Source organism: Furipterus horrens, unplaced genomic scaffold (assembly GCF_987537825.1).
Source record: "Furipterus horrens unplaced genomic scaffold, mFurHor1.1.pri manual_scaffold_17, whole genome shotgun sequence".
Taxonomy (NCBI): domain Eukaryota; kingdom Metazoa; phylum Chordata; class Mammalia; order Chiroptera; family Furipteridae; genus Furipterus; species Furipterus horrens.
Window position 1 is genome coordinate 79,082,351 of NW_028327187.1, and position 14,894 is coordinate 79,097,244.

The 14,894-nt window shown below is 38.6% G+C and overlaps 1 pseudogene; it reads left to right on the plus strand.

Annotated features, from left to right (window-relative positions):
• Positions 1-4,752: 4,752 nt before the first annotated feature.
• On the plus strand, positions 4,753-5,538 carry LOC149991367 (vesicle-associated membrane protein-associated protein A pseudogene; annotated as a pseudogene).
• The last annotated feature ends 9,356 nt before the right edge of the window (positions 5,539-14,894 follow it).

The following is a 14,894-nucleotide window of genomic DNA, read 5'->3' on the forward strand; positions in this document are numbered from 1 at the left end:
AGCTAAGAATATAGGAAAGGGTGAAGCCAAAGAACTTACGTGCATGACCCATGGACATGAACTAAGGGGGGTGGGATTGCTGGAGGGAAGGGGAGTACTGGGCAGAGGGGAGCAAAAGGAAGAAAAAATTGTGACTACTGTAACAACATAATCAATAAAATATACTTTAAAAAAAATGAAGGATTGTCCTTACTGGTATGGCTCAGTGGGTCGGATGTTTTCCAGCAAACCAAAAGGTTGCCTTTTTGATTCCTGGTCAGGTTACATGCCTGAGTTGCAGGCCTTGTCCCTGAATTGGGGCATGTAAGAGGCAAGAGATCAATGTTCCTCTCACACATTGATGTTTCTCTCCCTCTCCTGCCCCTCTGTCTAAAATAAATAAAATCATTCAGAATTAAAAAATGAAGGATAAAAGTCACATAACCATATCAATACATGCAGAAAAAGCATTTGATGAAACCCAGCACCAATTCATGATAAAAACGCTCAGCAAAGTGGCAATAGAGGGAACATACATGACAAACCCCAGCCAATATCATAATGGACAAAAACTAAAAGCATTTTCTCTTAAGATTGGGAACAAGACAGGGAAGTCTGCTTTCACCACTCTTACTTAACATAGTACTGGAAGTCCTAGCCATAACGGTCAGACAAGAAGAAGAAATGAAAGGCACCCATACTGGAGAGAAGAAAACTGTCAATATTTGTAGATTACACAATACTGTATATAAAGAACCCTAAAGATTCCACCAAAAAAACTGCAAGAACTGATAAATGAGTTCACAAAAGTATCAGGATACAAAATAAACATCCAGAAATCTGTTGCATTTTTCTACATCAATAATGAACTATCAGAAAGGGAAACTAAGAAAACAATCCTATCTACAATTGCATCAAAAAAATAAAACACCTAGGAATAAATTTAACCAAGGATGTAAAAGACCTTTACTCAGAAAATTATAAGACTGAAGAAAGAAATTGAAGAAGATACTAATAAGTGGAGGCATATATTGTGTTCATAGATAGAAAGAATTAACATCACTAAAATGTCCACATTACCCAAAGTAATCTGTATTCAATGCAATTCCTATCAAGCTACCAATAGCGTATTTCACAGAACTAGAATATTCCAAAAATTTATATGGAACCACAAAAGACCCTTGAATAGTCACAGCAATCTTGAGAAAGCAGAACAAAGTTGAAGGAATTACACTACCTAATATCAAACTATAATATATTAGGCCATAGTAATCAAATCAGCATGGTACTGGCCTAAAAACAAATACATAGATTAATTAACAGAATAGTGAAACCGGAAATAAACCCACGCCTTTATAGTCAATTAATATTTGACAAAGGAGGCAAGAACATACAGTGGGGTAAAGATGGTGTATTTAATGAATGGTGTTGGGAAAATTGGACAGATCCATATAAGAAAATGAAACTAGACCAACTTCTTACACCATATACGAGAATAAACTCAAATGGATTAAACACTTAAACGTTAGGCTGAAAACAATAAAAATCCTAGAAGAAAATACAGGCAGTAATATCTCGGACATTTCCTGTAGCAATGTGTTTTCTGATACACCTCCTCAGGCAATGGAAACAAAAAAAAGAATAAACAAATGGGACTATATAAAACTAAAAAGGTTTTGCATAGCAAAAGAAACCATTAACAAAATGAAAAGACAACCCACTGAATGAGAGAACATATTCGCCAATATACCTCATAAGGGGTTAATATCCAAAATTTATAAAGAACTTATAAAACAACACCAAAAAAAGAAACAATCCAATAGAAAATGGGCAAAGGACCTGAACAGACATTTCTCCAAAGAGGACAATACAGATGGCCATCAGACATATGAAAAGATGCTCAATGTCACTAGTCATCAGAGAGATGCAGATTAAAACCACAATGAAATACCATTTCACTCCTGTCAGAATGGCTATCATCAATAAATCAACAAATAACAAGTACTGACGAGGATGTGGAGAAAAGAGATCCCTCGTGCATTTTTGGTGGGGATGCAGATTGGTGTAGGCACTCTGGAAAGCAGTATGAAGTTTCATCAAAAAATTAAAAATGGAACTGCTTTATTACCTAGCGATTCTACTTCTGGGACTTTATCTGAAGGAACCCAAAACAGTAAAGAATATATGCCCCGCTATGTTCATTGCAGTGTTAGTTACAACAGCCAAGGTTTGGAAGCAGTCCAAGTGCCTGTCAGTGGATTAGTGTATAAAAAAATCTGTAGCACATTTACACAATGGAATACTACTCAGCTGTAAAAAAAGGAGATCTTCTCCTTTTCCACTTAGTATTATACTAAGTGGAATAAGTCAGTCAGCAAAAGACAAATATATGATTTCACTTATATGTGGAATCTAATGAACAAAATAACTTAACAAAAAAACACAGAAAGAAGACTCATAGATATAGAGAACAGACTGACAGCTGTCAAGGTATAGCTGAGATGGTATAGGGAGGCTGGCTGGTTGGAAAAGGTGAAGGGATTAAACAACAACAACAACAAAAACCCCTTGATAGGCAGAACCAGAGGGAAAAGGGGGTGGAGGAGGTAGGGGAAGGTAAAGAGGGGATAAATGATGATAAAAAGAGACTTGATTGGGAGTGGTGAACACAATAAAATATATAGATGATGTATTATAGAATTTACCCCTGAAACCTATAAGTTTATTAACCAGTGTCACCCTAATAAATTCAATAAAAAACTTTAAACCCATATAGCCACATTACTATTATCAGGTTAAGAAATAATTCCTTACCCTAATCAAATATCCAGTGAGTGTTCATATTTTTGTCTCATAAATTATTTTGTACAGTTTTTGTTCAAATTAAAATCTAAGTAAGTTCCATACTTTGCAATTGATTGATATCTCCCTTAAATTCTTATAATTCATAGGCATCTCCTCAACTGTCATTTTTTTCCCCCTTGCAAGTTACTTGTTAAAGAACCTGGATTGTTTGTCCTACAGACTATGGTTATATTTCACATGTTTTTCGCCCCTGTATTTTCTGTTACCTTGGTAATTAAAGTGAGAGACCAGAAAAAAATGCAGACTCTCAGGCCCCACCCAGACCTGAGAAATCAATCTGTATTTTAATAAGATCTTCTGGTGATTCCTATATTAAACTTTGAGAAGCACCAGGTCAGAATACAGGCTCAGAATCAAAAAACCTAGGTTAGAATCACTGCTATACCACACACTGTATGACAACAGACAAACCAGCCCCTGTGTATTTGTTTCCTCAACTGTGAAATAGGGATAACTATTTCCCCACTTCCCCACTTTCATCCAACCCATTCTCCAGAGAGCAGCACAAATAACCTTCTTAAAACATAAATCAGCTCATATTACTTCCTTGCTTAAAAACTTCCAATGGTTTCCCTGGAACTATATACAAGCTCTAACCATGACCCACAGGGCCCTGGCATGATTCAGCTCCTGAAACTCTCTCCAATCTCCTCTCTTCACAACCACATTAGTCTTTCTGTTTAGTTTCTGGGGCCTCTAGACCTCTATAAGTGCTATTCCCCTGAAATGCTTCTGCCCCATACTCCCGTTCTTCCCACAGCCAGTTCTTGAGGAACTGACTTTAAAATAAGCCCGCAGCCCTGGCTGTTATGGCTCAGTGGATTGAGCATTGGCCTGTGAGCCAAGTGTTCCTGGTTCAATTCCCAGTCAGGGCACATGACTAGGTTGCACCTCAGGTCCCCAGTTGAGGGCGCAAGTGAGAGGCAATCACACAGTGATGTTTCTCTGCCTCTCTTTCTCCTTTCTCATCTCTCTAAAAATAAACAAATAAATAAAAATTAAAAAAAATAAGACCCCAAATGGCTCCCTATGGCAACCTACCTAAAGCTGGTCTAATTGTTATTTTTATTTTTTAAGATTTTATTTATCTTTTAGAAAGAGAGGGGAAGGGAGGGAGAAAGAGAGGGAGAGAGAAACATCAACGTGCAAGAGAAACATCTATCAGTTGACTCTCACATGCCCCCAACTGGGGGACCCGGCCTGCAACCGAGGTATGTGCCCTGACTGGAATTGAACCAGTGACCTTTTGGTTCCCAGGTCAGCACTCAGTCCACTGAACCATACCAGCCAGGGTGTTATTTTTCTATTACAGTGCTCTGCTTTTTTCTCTCATATCAAGTATCAATTAATATAACTGGGTTTGATTTTCAACAGTGTTATGCTCTTAGCATCTAGCGCAGCATCTTACACATGATAGGTGCACCTATATTTGAGGAATGGAGTTCAGGAAGGAAGTATGCCCTGAGGGAAAAAAATCTGTGATTGTCAGCATATAGAAGCACATTCCGTGTTCATGGATAGGAAGAATTAACATCATTAAGATGTCCATACGACCCAGAGCAATCTATAAATTGAACACAATTCCTATCAAGCAGGCTGACAGCTGTGGCTGGGGGTAGGGGTAGGCGCATGGGTCGGGGGAGCACTGGGGGATGGGTGGAAGGATTGAACAAAAGAGAAAAAAGGTGGCCGGGGCGGCTGGCGTGGGGTTGAGTGAGTTGTGAGACCCGGAGCTGCTGACCTACCAGGCGGTCCACCCACCCAGGGACATAGCGGCAGGCATTTGGGTGCGGGAGCCGTAAACTGTCCCCATCTTAGAGCTCGTCCGAGCCGTCGCCGCCGTCGTTCCCGGTCCTCGGCAAGCAAACCGCCGCAGCGGGCGCGCCCCCGCTCTGCGCTGTCTCTCCGATGGCGTCCGCCTCTGGGGCCGTGGCGAAGCACGAGCAGATCCTGGCCCTCGACCCTCCCACAGACCTCAAATTCAAAGGCCCCTTAACAGATGTAGTTAGTACAGATCTTAAGTTGCGAAATCCATCGGAGAGAAAAGTATGTTTCAAAGTGAGGACTACAGCACCTCGGCGGTACTGTGTGAAGCCCAACAGTGGAATTATTGACCTAGGGTCGACTGTGACTGTTTCGATAATGCTACAGCCTTTTGACTATGATCCCAACGAGAAGAGTAAACACAAGTTTATGGTACACACAGTTTTTGCTCTACCAAACATTTCAGATATGGAAGCTGTGTGGAAAGAGGCAAAACCTGATGAATTAATGGATTCTAATTTGAGATGTGTTTTTGAAATGCCCAATGAAAATGATAAATTGAATGATATGGAACCTAGCAAAGCTGTTCCACTGAATGCATCTAAACAAGATGGACCCATGCCAAAACCACATCGTGTTTCACTCAATGATACTGAAACGAGGAAACTCATGGAAGAGTGTAAAAGACTTCAGGGAGAAATAATGAAACTATCAGAAGAAAATCGACACCTGAGAGATGAAGGCTTAAGGCTCAGAAAGGTAGCACACTCAGATAAACCTGAATCAAACTCAATCGCATCCTTCAAAGATAATGTCACCAATCCTCTTCCTTCACTTCTTATTGTAATTGCAGCCATTTTCATTGGATTCTTTCTAGGGAAATTCATCTTGTAGAGTGAAACATGCAGAGTGCTATTTCTTTTGTTTTTTCTTGACCAGAAAAAAAGATTTGTTTACCTACCATTTCATTGGTAGTATGGCCCACGGTGACCATTTTTTTGTGTGTACAGCGTTATATAGGCTTTGTGTTTAATGATCTCTTACGGTTAGAAAACACGATTAAAACGAACTGTTCGGCTACTGCACAAATTGTATATTACCAGATCATCACTAGCAGATGCCAGTTAAACATTCAGTCCTTTATAAAATTCATAAATAAAGAATTGTTGTTTGTGGTTTTAATAAGAGTTCAAGAATTGTTCAGAGTCTTGTAAATGTTATTTTAATAATCCCTTTAAATTTTATCTGTTGCTGTTACCTCTTGAAATGATTTACTTAGATTGCTAATCCCACTCATTCAGGAAATGCCAAGAGGTATTCTGTGGGGAAATGTTGCCTCTTACAGTGTAAATTTTCTCCTTTACCTTTGCTAATATCATGGCAGAATTTTTCTTATCCCTTGTGAGGCAGTTCTTGACTGAGTTTTTCATCCTTACAATCCTGTCCTATGGTATTTAACATAAAAAAATAAACTGTTATCAGATTCTTGCTTAATAGTTTGTTTGTGTCTGTCATGTCATTAGATGGTGATAACAGAAAGTCCACTCTATGATAACTTGAAATTTATAATGCCTAATTTTATCTCACTTGGAAACCCTTTCAGATTTACAGTATTTGTAGGTAAAAGTCCTCATTCTGTTAAGGAAAGGAATTGATAAATTTCACGCTACTTTTGGTATTTTGGAAGATCATACTCAATTTGTCTACAAGATAATATAAAATAAGCAAATACCATGAGAATAAGAGTGCTGTGATTTTTATCAGTTTATGTTATGCCTGTGGCTGTATTGCATTTACCCCATTCTAAACAGGTTCTTTCAGTATTGTCCCAAGAAAGATTTAATCTACTTGGTTGTCCTAGTCAAGTCCTTTTTGACAAGCTTATTAATTCCTTTTATAATATTTTATAATAATAGTTAAAAGTAGATGTTTTTCCTGCCCAGTTTGACACTCAAAGTAAATTCCTATTATGGAAATTTGTTATTACTGAGCAAGCCTTGGGAATCTTTGTGAAAAATGACTTTATTCTTTGCAATTCTGTTAACCATGTGAAACACATTTTCAGTATAAATACACATTATAGGGTTTGAATTTGTTTCATTTATATTAGCATAGAAAATTTTGGGACAATAGAAAATGTATTCAGTTTTTTTTTTGTTTGTTTGTTTTGTTTTTTATGGAATACAATCTAATGCAAGAGAATTTTGATCCTAAAATAGGTGTTGGTTTTGTAAAAGATACATTTCTATCTGAAAAGGATATTGGACTTCAGGACTTGATGTGGTGCAGTGAAGTATGTCAGGCCCAGGTCAGTGTATACATTTTATAAACAAGTGAAATATTCTAAGTATTTTGTTTGCCTTTTCATTTTAAGTATGTTTTGATTTGTCTGATCACATGTATTATGTCATTGGCTCTGTGGTATTTTCTATAAAACCTTGCTTAGGTGCAAAAGTTACTAAAAACAAACACAGGTGACACCTATCCATTACTAGCATGTTACTGCAGGTAATGTTTCCATTGTATGCTTTACAGTCATTGTAAAATTTCCTTCTATTTATGATAACTGGAAAAGCATGCTAGTAAGTGTCTTGCATTTTTATCCCAATAAATGCAGAATCAGTAATCCTTGACCTTAAAGCTCTGTATAAGCTACATTATTGGTGGCAGGTATCAAGCTTGATATTTCGTGGCTGTCATTTTTTTGAAAATTGAAGTTCTCAAAAACTTAACAAAATCCCATTTTATGGGACTGCTTCTTAGAATTCATTTTGTTCAAGCCCTTGTTTAAAGTTGAGGAATCTGAGGCCTTTATGAGAGCTAAGAGAACTTCCTCATGTCTCATAGGTAGGTGAGGCAGAGTTGGACCTAGAAAGCTGCTCTCCTGACTTTAGTTCAGTGTCTTTTCTGGTCACTTTGTAGGGAAAAAAATTGTATTAATTTAGTTCATGAGCGAAATAATGAACCTAAGATGCTACTTTATAAGTGTATGTGAAGTTTTCTATCATAAGCTTATATTACAGGCTACTACTGTTTAATAGTCTCATGTATGTTTGCTTTTAGTGTTTAGGCTAGAAATTCCCCCTGCCCCCTGCAACATTGATAATAAACAAACACTATGAAATACAGCATATTTTTAGATAGGCATTCTACAAAATGCATTATGCAATGGCTGGTTTTTAGATAGATTTTAGTCTGGGTAGCATCTACAAAAAGAAGTGTGCGTGGGCTTAACTGCTTCACATATCAGGAGATGCTTTAATTGTATAGGAGACTTAATTTCTGTTCTTCTTAATGAGTGTATGAAGTATGATCAGATTATTTTACTACCAGTGGTTACTTTAAGAGAGTCCAACTGTATTGTTTGATAACATATAGATTAAATTGTCTTCATTCCTTACATGTTTAGAAAATTTCATCTGCCTGCTTACTTTTGTATGTAAGCACGAGGGAAATACACTGTTGCTAGTACTGAAATCACAATCCAGTAACTAAGGCCTTAAGTTCGTATGTGATGCTAAATGCACTACCTTCCTTCATTCTTTCTAAAACTAATTAATGGACTTTAACTTTGCCCATTCTTGTATTTATAAGAAATAAATTTAAGAATTGTACTCTGAGTGTGATACCTTTTTAAAAAATGACACTTGGAAAAATGTACTTAATTTAGAATTCTGGTCAAAGAAAAAATATTAATTTCTCTTTCAAGTATCTTGCTCAGAACTTTTGCTAAAATTGATATCTGCTGTGGGAATTTTGCCACTTTAAAAATAATCAAGTAATAGTTTTCCTAGAGCTTTGCACATTCCTATTCAGTGATTTGGTGTGTGCGTAGATTTTTTAAAATTGACCTTTATGAGAGTTAGGGAAAGATCAATGTTTACCGTATGGAAAAACAACAAAATAAGAACGTAAATAAATTATCTTTATTTTCTAGCTTTCAAAGGAAATTAAACTGTTGCATGAATAAATAAATTCATTAAAAATGTAAAAAAAAAAGAGAGAGAGAGAGAGAGAGAAAAAAAAAAGAGAGAGAGAAAGAGCCCTGGCCTGGTAGTCAGGACACATACAAGAAGCAACCTATGGATGCATAAGTGGGTGGAAGAGATCACTGTTTCTCTCTCTCTCTCTCTCCCTTCTTCTCTCTTTCTAAAAATAATAAATTTTAAAAATGCCCTTTCTTTTAAAAAAGGAGAGGAAGAACTAGTTGATATGGATAACAGTGTGGTGGTTGCTGGGGTGTCGGGGGCCGGGTGGGGCAAATAAATGGTGATGGACAGAGAATTGACTTGGAGAGGTGAACACACAATACAGATGATGTGTTGTAGAATTGTGCACCTGAAATCTATATAATTTTGTTAACCAGTGTCCCCCCCAATAAATTTAATTTTAAAAAGATACCTATGGTGTATTTCACAGAGCTAAAACAAATATTCCAAAAATTTATATGGAACCACAAGACTTGATTTGGTGTGGTGAACACACAATGCAGTATGTAGATGACATATTATAGAATTGTACACCTGCAACCTATATAATTTTATTAACGAATGTCACTCCAAAAAAATCAATTAAAAAAAATAAAGAAAAATAAAGAAAAGCTCTCCAGGTGATATATTAGTATCATACATATTAATGTAACTGTGGTTAAGAGCCACTTTCTTTGTTTATTTTACTAATCAAATGCTCTCCCTGTAATTACCCAGTTGCTGGTTCAAGAAAGTCAAGCACTTGGAATGGTGAACAAACAATACAATATACAGGTGACGTATTATAGAATTGTACAACTGAAACCTATATAATTTTATTAAACGATGTCATCCCAATCAAGTCAATAAAAAAAGAAAAAGCTCAAGCAATATGGCAGTTTCATTAGACCTTCTAATGAATTACTTTATATAACCATATGAGCTTATAGTTTCTCACACATGCTCCAAGGATTTGAGTAGATAAAGCCAAGTGGGCCCTTTGCAGAAACTGAACGGCTAGTTACCATTTAGGTGGAAAATTTCAGAAGATAGTTTATCCCTGACTGGTGTGGTTCAGTGGATTGAGTTCCAGACTACAAACCAAAAGTTCACCGGTTCAAATCCCAGTCAGGGCACATGTCTTGGTTGCAGGCCAGGTCGCCAGTTGGGGGCGTGTGAGAGGCAACCCAGAGACATATCTCTCACGCATTGATGTTTCTGTCCCTCTCTTTCTCTCTCCCTTCCATTCTCTATAAACAGTAAATAAAATCTTTTTTAAAAAACTAAAAAAAAGAAGATAGTCCATGAAACCTCTTTATGCTTCTCTCCACCCTTCATGATAACAATTAACATTTATTAGTTGCTTACTGTGCCAATTATGCCAAGCACTTTACTACATCATTTAATATTTACAAGCTTCTGAGGTATCATATTATCATCTACCTTCTAAGTTCCTTGACTGCCTTATTAACCAATGTCACCCTAATACATATAATTTAAGAAAAAGAAAATTGCTTTCTCCCAGTACCCATCTTTATTCCTTGCATGTAGTAGGTACCAAATAAATCTGTTAAATAAATTAATGATACAGATACAGTAAGAGATCAAGAGATTAAGTAACTTGTTAAAGTGATATAACTAATAAAAAGTTGAACTGGTATTGGAACCCAGATCTTGGTTCCAAAGCCCATACTTAACCAGAATTCTGTGACATCTACTATCCACTTCTGCTTTCAGGGCTTTGGCTTATTCTTTCTACCCTCTCTAGGGTCTGTGTGAAGCATACAGTTTCTCCTGTAGTATATATGTTAAAATTCTTGTTTGTAAGTAATAGGAACACAATTTGAGCAAGCTTAAGCAAAAAGATGAATTTATTATAAAGATGGCAGTGTCTCACAAAACCCAGGAATAAAGCAAATGGACTTTAGGAACAAGTAAATCAGGTGCCTGAATGCAGCCAGAATTTCTCATCTCTCCTCCAGCTCAATTTCAAATTCTCTGGAAAGGTACATAAAAGATGGTTCCTGTTGCAACCATGAGGTGGTAGAAAGGGGATTCTGGGGAGACAAAACAATATGTTTAGCTATAGTCCTCCTCTTTACAGCCCATAGATACATATGACATTTCCTCCTTACCTATGATTCCAAAACTGCCCACACTTAACATAACCCATGGCCAACTGCACGTCACATGCAACTACTGCATCCAGAAGCAACAGCATGGCGTGGACAAGTCCTTTCCTCATCTAATTCAGTGACAATCTACATGTGGCTCCTCTTGATCCTAAGACCTTTGATAAACATAACTGCCACCAATACATCTAATATTCAACAGAGAAATAATTAGATTAATCATGATAAAATTTCCCTTTTAGGAAAGGAGAGGGGCACACCATTATCGGCCACCAGGTCTGAGTATGCAGCCATTTCCACCTGGGTAGGAATAAGGGAACTAAATCATAGGCATAGAAAAATGTACGGGAGTCAACTTGTTGATGCACCTTCTTGCTTAACTAGTCTGTACTTGGGCCAGGGTATGCTCTAGAAGAGGAGTGATTATCAAACTTGTGAGTGCTTTAGAACCACCCGGAGGGCTAGTGAGACCTGCAAAAACTCAACACCAACACTCAGTTCAAACACCTGCACTAAGAGACTTGACTAAATTTTCATGTGGCTTCTAGCAGCCTAAGGCAGAGTTCCTATCTGGAAAATCTCAAGGCTTTCAAAAGAATTTACCTTTTGTTCTAGCAGACACCTGACATAGGCCCCACCTCCCTTGCTTAGAGCATTCACTAAAAGAGAATTACAACTGCGATTTCTTCCCCTAGTCCCTTTAAAATGTAGATGTATAGATGTATCTCCTACATCTCCAGAGTGTCTCTCTGAAGGACCATTCCTTTGAAATGCAATCATCACGAAGCCGCCCCAGGGCGGCTTCCCTGAGCCTCTATCTCCCAGTCCTCAGTGGGAGGATAGACGCCTAACTTCAACAATGGACAGCTAGCAGACACAGATGGTCTAACTGCACTTACAGTGACCAAGCCTTTGTAAAGTTTTCACTTCCCAGATTTTACTGAGCCCCTGCTTGTTCCTCTCCCTCCTTTAAAACGCCCAGTCACGCCCTGGCTGGATGGCTCAGTTGGTTAAAGCGTCAGTCACCTGTACACAAAAGGGTTGGGGGTTTGACTCTGGGGTCAGGGCACATACCTAGGTTGTGGGTTTGATCTCTGGTTGGGGAGCCTATGGAGGCAGCTGATCTATGTTTATCTCTCACTTTGATGTTTCTCTCTCCCTCTCTCTCTAAAATCAATAAACATATCTTCAGGTGAGGATTAAAAATAACAGTAACATAAATAAAATGCCCAGTCATGTCTGCACAAGTGGGAATGGGGCTCAGCTTTTTTCAGTAGTGACTGAATAAAAACTGTCTTCACTGCTTTAACTACTGTCCATCTTTGTTTATCTTTGACACTATTTAAAGCAGAGATTGCTGGCCCGCACCCCCAGTTTCTGATTCTGGAGGTCTGTGGAGCCTTGAGAATTTACATTTACAACAGTTTGTAGGTGATCCTGATGTGCTGGTTGAAAGAGAATCACTGCTCTAAATCATGATCCCTATTTACCAGATATGATTTTCTAGTGATACTAGTTCCTCAAAACATTTGACTGCCTATATATCTCATTTGAGGGGACCTAGAATGCTAATCACTAGTGCCAAGAATCTTGTCAAGTTATGCTCCTTGAATTTTCAGATCTACTAAAGGGACTATAACCTGGCTCATGCTGTTGCAGCTTCTATTTCTTAGCACTCTACCTAAAGGCTTGGCTCCTTTTCCCTGGCATTCTGCTCCACGTCTGCAGTTCAGAGCTTGGACAGGAAATAACAGGCTTAGTTCAAGGATGTGAAACATCTCTTCTCTGAGGATGTTACACTTACCCTCACCTCCTTCCATTCCAGCTAACTGCATTTACAGAGCGAGACATCATCACATTTGGGGGAGCTGAAAAAGGAGCAGCTTATACAGATAATCTCATTCCAATTGCTTGTGCCACTTTCTTAATCAGTGAAACATCTTATGGAAGAGTTCTACTGTAAGTCAGCAAAGTCCACAATTGTCTCACTCTCAGCAACAAGATCTCTCTTAATACATGCAAAAGGGCTGCTGTGTTTTGAGTCCTAAGAACAATAAGCAACTGCTTTACTGCCAGATAACAGAATGCCAACTTCCCATTAACTGATCTGGAAGATCTGCAATCTCTGCCAGTTCCATATTTGAGGGTCTGTAATTTGCCACACACCATTTCTCGGTACCAGTTTCTGAATGAACATTTTTTGTTGTAAGTAGTTTCTAACTGAACTACCTTAAACAAAACCAGAGGAAGAAAGGATGTGGGGCTGCCTCAGGAAAATCAAGAACAAGAATGCCTCAGGAATGATCTAGAACCTGAGACTTAAACACAATGAAGACTCACTATCTCTAGTCTCTGCTTTGGAGACTACTTTTTTCCTTATTTTTCTACAGACCAGCATCTGTTACTTCTGTCTCTCTGGTGGAAGAATTGGCTGGTGACGGCCTCGAAGTTTTACACTTAGAGGAACACACCTCTCTGGTCCAATTCCAAATTTCTAGGGAATGAGATTCTGATCGACCTAACTTAGCTCAGTTGTCTACCTTTGGCCCAATCAGCCATGGTTATAGGAACATGAGAGGTTTTGCTATAACTCTGTAAATTGGAGGAGGGTCAATTTCCAGAAAAGAAAGGCTGAACAGACAACCCAGTAGGTGTCCACTATACTAGAAAACCTTTATTCCTTCCCCTCTCTATCCCTTCCAGCCACTGCTCTCTTCTTTCACTGTAATTTTCAAAAGGGTTACCTATATGCACTGCTTCACTACCTACTTATTCTTTGTCAATCTGACTTGTTCTACCTCCACTATTCTTTTCTTTTCTTTTTTTACATTTTACTTATTTCTTTTCAGAGAGAGGGGAAGGGAGGGAGAAAAACATCAATGTGTGGTTGCCTTTCATGTGCCCCCAACCGGGGACCTGGGCCACAACCCAGGCACGTGTCCTGACCGGGAATTGAAGCATCGATCGATCGACCCTGTGGTTTGCAGGCAGGTGCTCAATTCACTGAGCCATACCAGCCAGGACTGGTTAATTCTTTTATTGGACCCACAATCTTGGAGGATCAGGCTGATGCTCTAACCAACTGAGCTACCTATAGGGGTTTGAAGCTTTTTAAGCTTTTGCATCCTATTAAACTGTTCTCAGACTTCATTCTTCTCGACTACTCTTGGCTTCTGAACTTTTGGGTTCTAACTCTGCCTGACATTATCTCCCACTTTCCATTAAGTTCCAAGCCAGGCTTGACTATTCCTCCCTGTTATAGAAAATATTTGTTCTGCCCTTCTTCTGATAAAAGAGTAGGTTCTAAAAGCCAGTCTGAAAACTAATGCTACATTGGAATCAAATGAGGAACATGCTGAAAATATTTTTTCAAACTATGGATTCTGTATGCCTGTAATTAGAGTCCTTGTGGTTATTTTGTTAGACTTCACTGACAGATTGATTCACAATGAGTTGTAATAGCAGAGGTCCTAACTATAGGACACTGCAACTCAGTGAATATCAGAAAGGTACAACTTGTAGTTTAATTTGTGTTGATGCTTATCTCCCTGACCAGAGGGATCCTGAGAACAAGGGATATTAAATTTCACTTTTTCTCTGCATTGCCTTGGGCAAATAATGTAAGTTTCACCATTCTTTAATTGGGGCAAACAACTCTTCTTTAAAGAATTGCAGTAACAAAAAGTGGATTGCTACAGAAATGGTGGTTATTTTCATGTTCCACATCTGCCCTTTATTCTCATTCATTAAATGCTACACATATTATCTTTCCCCTAAAATGAAAACTCCAGCTCCTGTAGAATTTTAGCATACTTTAGCAGAGCTGACTTAATCCACTCCACTTCCTTTCCCATGATGCGTCACTCCTTTCCCCTTAAACCCCTTGTCCTGGAAAAGGCAGTAAATATCCTGAAGCAAACTCAACAGATGCCAGGAGTTGAAGTGCATATCCTAAACACATATATCATCACGACCCGCCACTTGTGACCCTGTGAACGAAAAGGGTGGCAGGGGCGGTAATCTTGTTCCTCAACTGTATCCTGAGGCCGTAGAGAATACTACAACTCCCAGGATGCCTCTCTGCCCTCCTGCCTCTCTGCCCTCCTGCCCTCCCCCCACGTCTTCTGCTAAGCAACATGGCTTCCGGAGGTGGAAGGAAAAGGCTTCACCAGTGCTGAAACGGTGA